We start from the raw sequence: 6,000 nt of genomic DNA, 5'->3' as shown, positions 1-6,000 counted from the left end.
TGCCGTTGTTGAGTGTCGGTGCTGTCTGGAGATCGGCAGACTAACCACCTTATACTCTTCCATATCAGTAGGTGGCAGCAGGTAGCTAATTGCTTTGTAGATGTCGGAAACAGCAGTGTGCAGGTAAAAAGGTGTCTAATGCTTAAACCAAAAGTAAACAACAGGTGAGTGCCCCTAAGAAAAGGCATTGAAGTTTAGGGAAGGCTATGCAGAACGAAACTAAAACTGAACTGGCTACAAAGTAAACAAAAACAGAATGCTGGACGACAGCAAAGACTTACTGTGGAGCAAAGACGGCGTCCACAATGTACATCTGAACATGACATGACAATCAACAATGTCCCCACAAAGAAGGATAAAAACAACTGAAATATTTTTGATTGCTAAAACAAAGTAGATGCTGGAAATATCGCTCAAAGGAAGACATGAAACTGCTACTGGAAAAAAAGAAAAAAAGAGAAAAAGCCACCAAAATAGAAGCGCAAGACAAGAAGTAAAACACTACACACAGGAAAACAGCAAAAAAAACTCAAAATAAGTCAGGGGTGATGTGACAGGTGGTGACAGTACACCTACTTTGAGACAAGAGCTAAAGTGATGCATGCTTGGTTATGGTTGGAATTCATATCCAACAATTGCGACAACGACTTTTTTATTGTCAATATCGGCTGCTGAGTTTCAGTTTTTAATGACTTCTATTGGTGGTGTTCCTCCGCATTTTTTCTATGAAAAAAATATGCCTTGGCTCCAGGGGCGTCACTAGCTTTTAAGGACAGGGGGGTCTTAGCCCCCAGGAGATGCACAGGATGCGAGCGACCGTAGCGCACGAGCACAAAACTTCACAGACGGCTAACAAAGACTTAGAAATTAATCATTGTTATTATTATTATTTCAGTGGGTTTATTTTCAATCTGTGTTCAGTACAACAACAAACATGGGTTTGCACAGTGACATTTTGTTTACAGCATCAACAAGAAACAATGACTTGCATGATCCTTCAAGATACACTGAAACACAATGAAAGTGGTGGCATTAGCCTCTATGTTATTCATTCACAACATAGAGGCTAATGCCACCACTTTAGCTCACAATACAATAATTGTTTGTTCCCAAATATTTTGAAGTTGCACAGATTACATTTTGGGAACATATGTGACTAAAATGGTTGTAAATTCAAGCCCTGGAAATATTACTTAATTACTTGAATTAAAGTAATACCTGGATCGGGATAATTTGGCTTGTATATAATATATTTATATATATATATATATTATGGCAAGCTGTTAAGGAAATTAAATATATATGGAAGTCTGAATAGAAATGAGAAACTTTTATATATACTGTAAATAAGAAAGACTTAGAGTCCATCTGCTGATGTGAAAAAGAGCCAAAGCTGTCAAAGAGCTGAGGGACCATCTTCAAAGTGCAATGCTGAAACAAATAATGCAAACAATAAAATGTAACTTCCAGGGCTTGAGATTAACGTAGTCCCGTCGTCCCGGGGATGGTTAAAAAATTCACGGGACGAAATTAAATGCTCCCCGGGACGATGGCTTTTAACCATTTTTTTCTTCTTTTTCTTTTTATGTATTTATTCATTTTACCTTTTATATTAAATGTCTTGGTTTTTCCACCCTCTGAAAATCCTATGAAATGTTTAACAAGCCATCCAATAATAATACAACAGCTATTAATGTAACAATACTGTAACAATACAATAAAACAAATATATTTAATGATGTTTTTTTTCATTATTTTAACAATAGGCTAATGTATATTACTTTATATAGATTCTACAAGAAACACAAAACTTAAAAACTAAATTATTTACAATTGCAGACACAACGTTCTTGTTCTGCAGTGCTGTGTGCTAATGTGCTTCGTACACCTGCAGGACCGCAAGCAAGGTTGCATAGAAAATGCGGACTGGATTTTGAGTGATGTGGGCATTTTCTATATGATTAATAAATAAATGATAAATGGGTTATACTTGTATAGCGCTTTTCTACCTTCAAGGTACTCAAAGCGCTTTGACAGTATTTTCACATTCACCCATTCACACACACATTCACACACTGATGGCGGGAGCAGCCATGCAAGGCACTAACCAGCAGCCATGAGGAGCAAGGGTGAAGTGTCTTGCCCAAGGACACAACGGATGTGACTAGGATGGTAGGAGGTGGGGATTGAACCCCAGTAACCAGCAACCCTCCGATTGCTGGAACGGCCACTCTACCAACTTCGCCACGCCGAGTGGAATGGATTGGATACCGACGCACTAAAGGGGCTCTCTACCTTACACTATGAAGTGAGGGGAAACTGAGTGAATAATGACAGGTTATATGATTATTTATTTAAACTCATATTCGGGCCACTTTATAATGAATATACATGTATTTGTAAAAAAAAAATGTTTTTTTTTTTTTTAACACCAAATTATTTAGGGGGGCTTAAGAACATTTTAGGGGGGCTTGAGCCCCCCTAAAATAGGCCTAACAACGCCAATGCTTGGCTCAAAAAAGGTTGAAAAACACAGGAATAGAGAATCGTTTTGAATCGGGGAAAAAAATCGTTTTTGAATCGAGAATCGTGTTGAATTGAATTTTTTTAAATTATTTCGAATCGAATCGTGACCCCAAGAATCGATATTGAATCGAATCGCGGGACACCCAAAGATTCACAGCCCTATTCCCTACCCCTGAGCTAAAGTGAGCCAGCCCTAGTTTGTTTTCTCGGGAAGCTGCCGAAGTTTGCCGAGTTGAGCCGAAACCCACCCCCTCCTCCTCCTCCTCCTGACCGAGAGGAGTGTGTCGTCTCCTCCGAGAAGCGTGACCGAGGGCTGGGGGGGGGGAAGAGAGGACGGATTTGGACTCCCTTCGTCTTCTTCTTGCCGGGTGCCGCTGCGCCTTCCAGTGAAACAACAATATATAATTTCAAGGACGAAGATAAGAAGAGTCACTTTTTGTTTTGTTTGGCTTCTATTCGTGCCCATGCGCGTACGGACATAGGGGGCACCGCGCTTGCCACGACGAGATCCGCGCAGTCCACCACCCCGGACTTGGTGGATGGTTTTAGGTGTACACCCGCTCTTTTATCCCCACAAAACCCCTGGACTTTTCTCGTTTAGCCCCGTGAAGTGGATTTTCCCCCGGCTGGTTACCAAATGAATTCGGAGCGCTTCGGGGCAGAGAAATGCCAACGGCGGCGATAAGGAGACTGAGTAAGTGCTTCTCTTCCCGTATTCAACTTGCTAGAATCTTCCTTTCTTTTCTTCGGACAACTTCGGCGTTTTAAAAATGGCAATTAGTTCCTGGCGAGGGTGGAAGTGTAAAATAACTCGCGAATGGAAAGCTGGAGGTCAGCCGAGCATGACCGAAGCAGTGGCCGGCTAATGGCGCTCCTCTCCCGGCCTCGCACCCACTGTTGCCCCCCTCGGTTGTTTTTTTTATTTTTTTATTATTTTTTTTTTAACTATTTGAAAAAGTCACTTCCTGCAGGGGGGAAAAGGTGAGTTTTGACACTGCTTTGATGCAAGAAAATGAGCAATGGCGGAATATTTGGCATAAAGACTTAATATTGTGGGTTTAAAGCTGCAAGGTTTGTGTTACTGCAGTGATTGTCCTCTTTTGTGTGTCCTTCACCTGCCATGACGTCACCCAGGCTGCAAATGACAACCACAAGCTGCACCTGTCAATCATTATTAGTACTATTAGTATGACCACATGTATTTAATTTGGATTTGCATGGTTTTTTTTTTTGTAATAGCCTGCAGCCTTTCTCAAGGCTTGATCCAATCTTGGGGGGAGAAAGAAGAAGACGAAGAAAGGATGGTGGGAGGAGGATGCTCGTTTGCACATGTAAAGCATGGATGAAACATGCGTCGTGTATTCATGTAAACATTACAGGTTGCCATGCCAAGCAAGCCATGGGTCGATAAATACTCTCATTTGTGTCATGGCTCTATCTTGCCAAAAGGATGAAAAGATCTTTATAGTTTCTTGGGATTGCGTCACAGGTTGCATGTGTCCGTTTCGTCCAATCGTCTCCCGATTTCATTTCATTGTGTTGTGCTGAGTTGACTACAATATAAGAGCCGACAAGGCCCTCGGCTATGTGATTTTGGCCCCAAGGGAAAACTCTTCGCTCACACTTTGTTTAGGCTGTTAACACTAGTTAATTATTATATCCATCCATCCATCCATTTGGTGCTGGAGCCTATCCCAGCTGCACTCGGGCAGAAGGCAAGTTGCCACCTCTTCGCAGGGCCAACACAGATAGATACAATGTGAATTCACCCAGTCCCACATTTGCTACAAACTAAACCCAAATAGTATGTTGTTTGTGCTTCGTTTGTGGTGCATACTTTTAGACTTATTAGAACATTTATTCTCTGGCGACGACGTGAGCCAGCCCCCATTTTGCTCCAAATGAGATCTAAATAGTCTTGGTCTTTGGTGCTTTGTTTGTGCCATTGACGTGATTGTTTGTGTTGCATGGTGCCATTCAAATTGTTGTTTCTGCTGCATACTTTTTGACTTTAGAAGATTTATTGTTCTGCAATAGGGCTGGGCGATATATCGAGTTTATAAGATGTATCGATATATTTTTAAACAAGATATGAATTAACAAACTATCGTAATATCGATATAATTTATTTAAAATGACCAAACGCCGCTTATTTGTTGTCTTCCTTGGGCTACTAAATCCCTCCCCTTCCTCCTTTAAGAACATCCATGATTGGTTGGTTGTTTACTATGATGAGTCACGATTGGTTAGGGACAAGCCAATCAGAGGCAAGATAGGGCGGGCCATCAAACCAGGAAGGGAAATCACAAAGTGCCTGCCTGCAAATTTATTTATTTTTTTAAATCTGAGTTTGATACATTTTGTATTATTTGCACAGTTATGTTATTTATTTTACGTAGAAATAATATTTTTCTCTTTTATTTATGTTATGTAATTCTGTACTACTTAAACAGTTTATTTTCCGTGCTGTTAATACCCATCTTGACTAACTGGGTTAATAAAAGTGCCACTGACTGTTTACAGTACAGTTGTCATTCACTTCAATTTAACTGAATATCGCTCAAAAATGAATATTTTTATATGTACACTACCGTTCAAAAGTTTGGGGTCACCCAAACAATTTTGTGGAATAGCCTTCATTTCTAAGAACAAGAATAGACTGTCGAGTTTCGGATGAAAGTTCTCTTTTTCTGGCCATTTTGAGCGTTTAATTGACCCCACAAATGTGATGCTCCAGAAACTCAATCTGCTCAAAGGAAGGTCAGTTTTGTAGCTTCTGTAACGAGCTAAACTGTTTTCAGATGTGTGAACATGATTGCACAAGGGTTTTCTAATCATCAATTAGCCTTCTGAGCCAATGAGCAAACACATTGTACCATTAGAACACTGGAGTGATAGTTGCTGGAAATGGGCCTCTATACACCTATGTAGATATTGCACCAAAAACCAGACATTTGCAGCTTGAATAGTCATTTACCACATTAGCAATGTATAGAGTGTATTTCTTTAAAGTTAAGACTAGTTTAAAGTTATCTTCATTGAAAAGTACAGTGCTTTTCCTTCAAAAATAAGGACATTTCAATGTGACCCCAAACTTTTGAACGGTAGTGTATACTAGGGCTGCAACTAACAAATAATTTGATAATCGATTAATCTGTCGATTATTACTTCGATTAATCGATTAATAATCGGATAAAAGAGACAAACTACATTTCTATCCTTTCCAGTATTTTATTGGAAAAAACAGCATACTGGCACCATGCTGGCACCATACTTATTTTGATTATTGTTTCTCAGCTGTTTGTAAATGTTGCAGTTTATAAATAAAGGTTTATAAAAATTAAAAAAATAAATAAAAAGTAGCCTCTGCGCATGCGCATAGCATGGATCCAACGAATCGATGACTAAATTAATCGCCAACTATTTTTATAATCGATTTTAATCGATTTAATCGATAAGTTGTTGCAGCACTAA

The 6,000-nt window shown here is 39.6% G+C and overlaps 1 protein-coding gene across 13 annotated transcripts in view; it reads left to right on the top strand.

Annotated features, from left to right (window-relative positions):
- Positions 1 to 2,802: 2,802 nt before the first annotated feature.
- LOC133631554 (receptor-type tyrosine-protein phosphatase F) overlaps positions 2,803 to 6,000 on the top strand; it is a 595,429-nt gene continuing 592,231 nt past the window's right edge. For all 13 annotated transcript variants that reach the window (XM_062023872.1, XM_062023869.1, XM_062023867.1 and 10 more), the window contains exon 1: positions 2,803 to 3,220. The gene's annotated coding sequence lies outside the window, so the exon portion shown is untranslated. The remainder of the gene's footprint in view (positions 3,221 to 6,000) is intronic.

This window comes from Entelurus aequoreus, linkage group LG16 (genome assembly GCF_033978785.1).
Source record: "Entelurus aequoreus isolate RoL-2023_Sb linkage group LG16, RoL_Eaeq_v1.1, whole genome shotgun sequence".
NCBI classification, from domain to species: domain Eukaryota; kingdom Metazoa; phylum Chordata; class Actinopteri; order Syngnathiformes; family Syngnathidae; genus Entelurus; species Entelurus aequoreus.
This window is presented reverse-complemented; position numbering and strand designations above follow the sequence as displayed.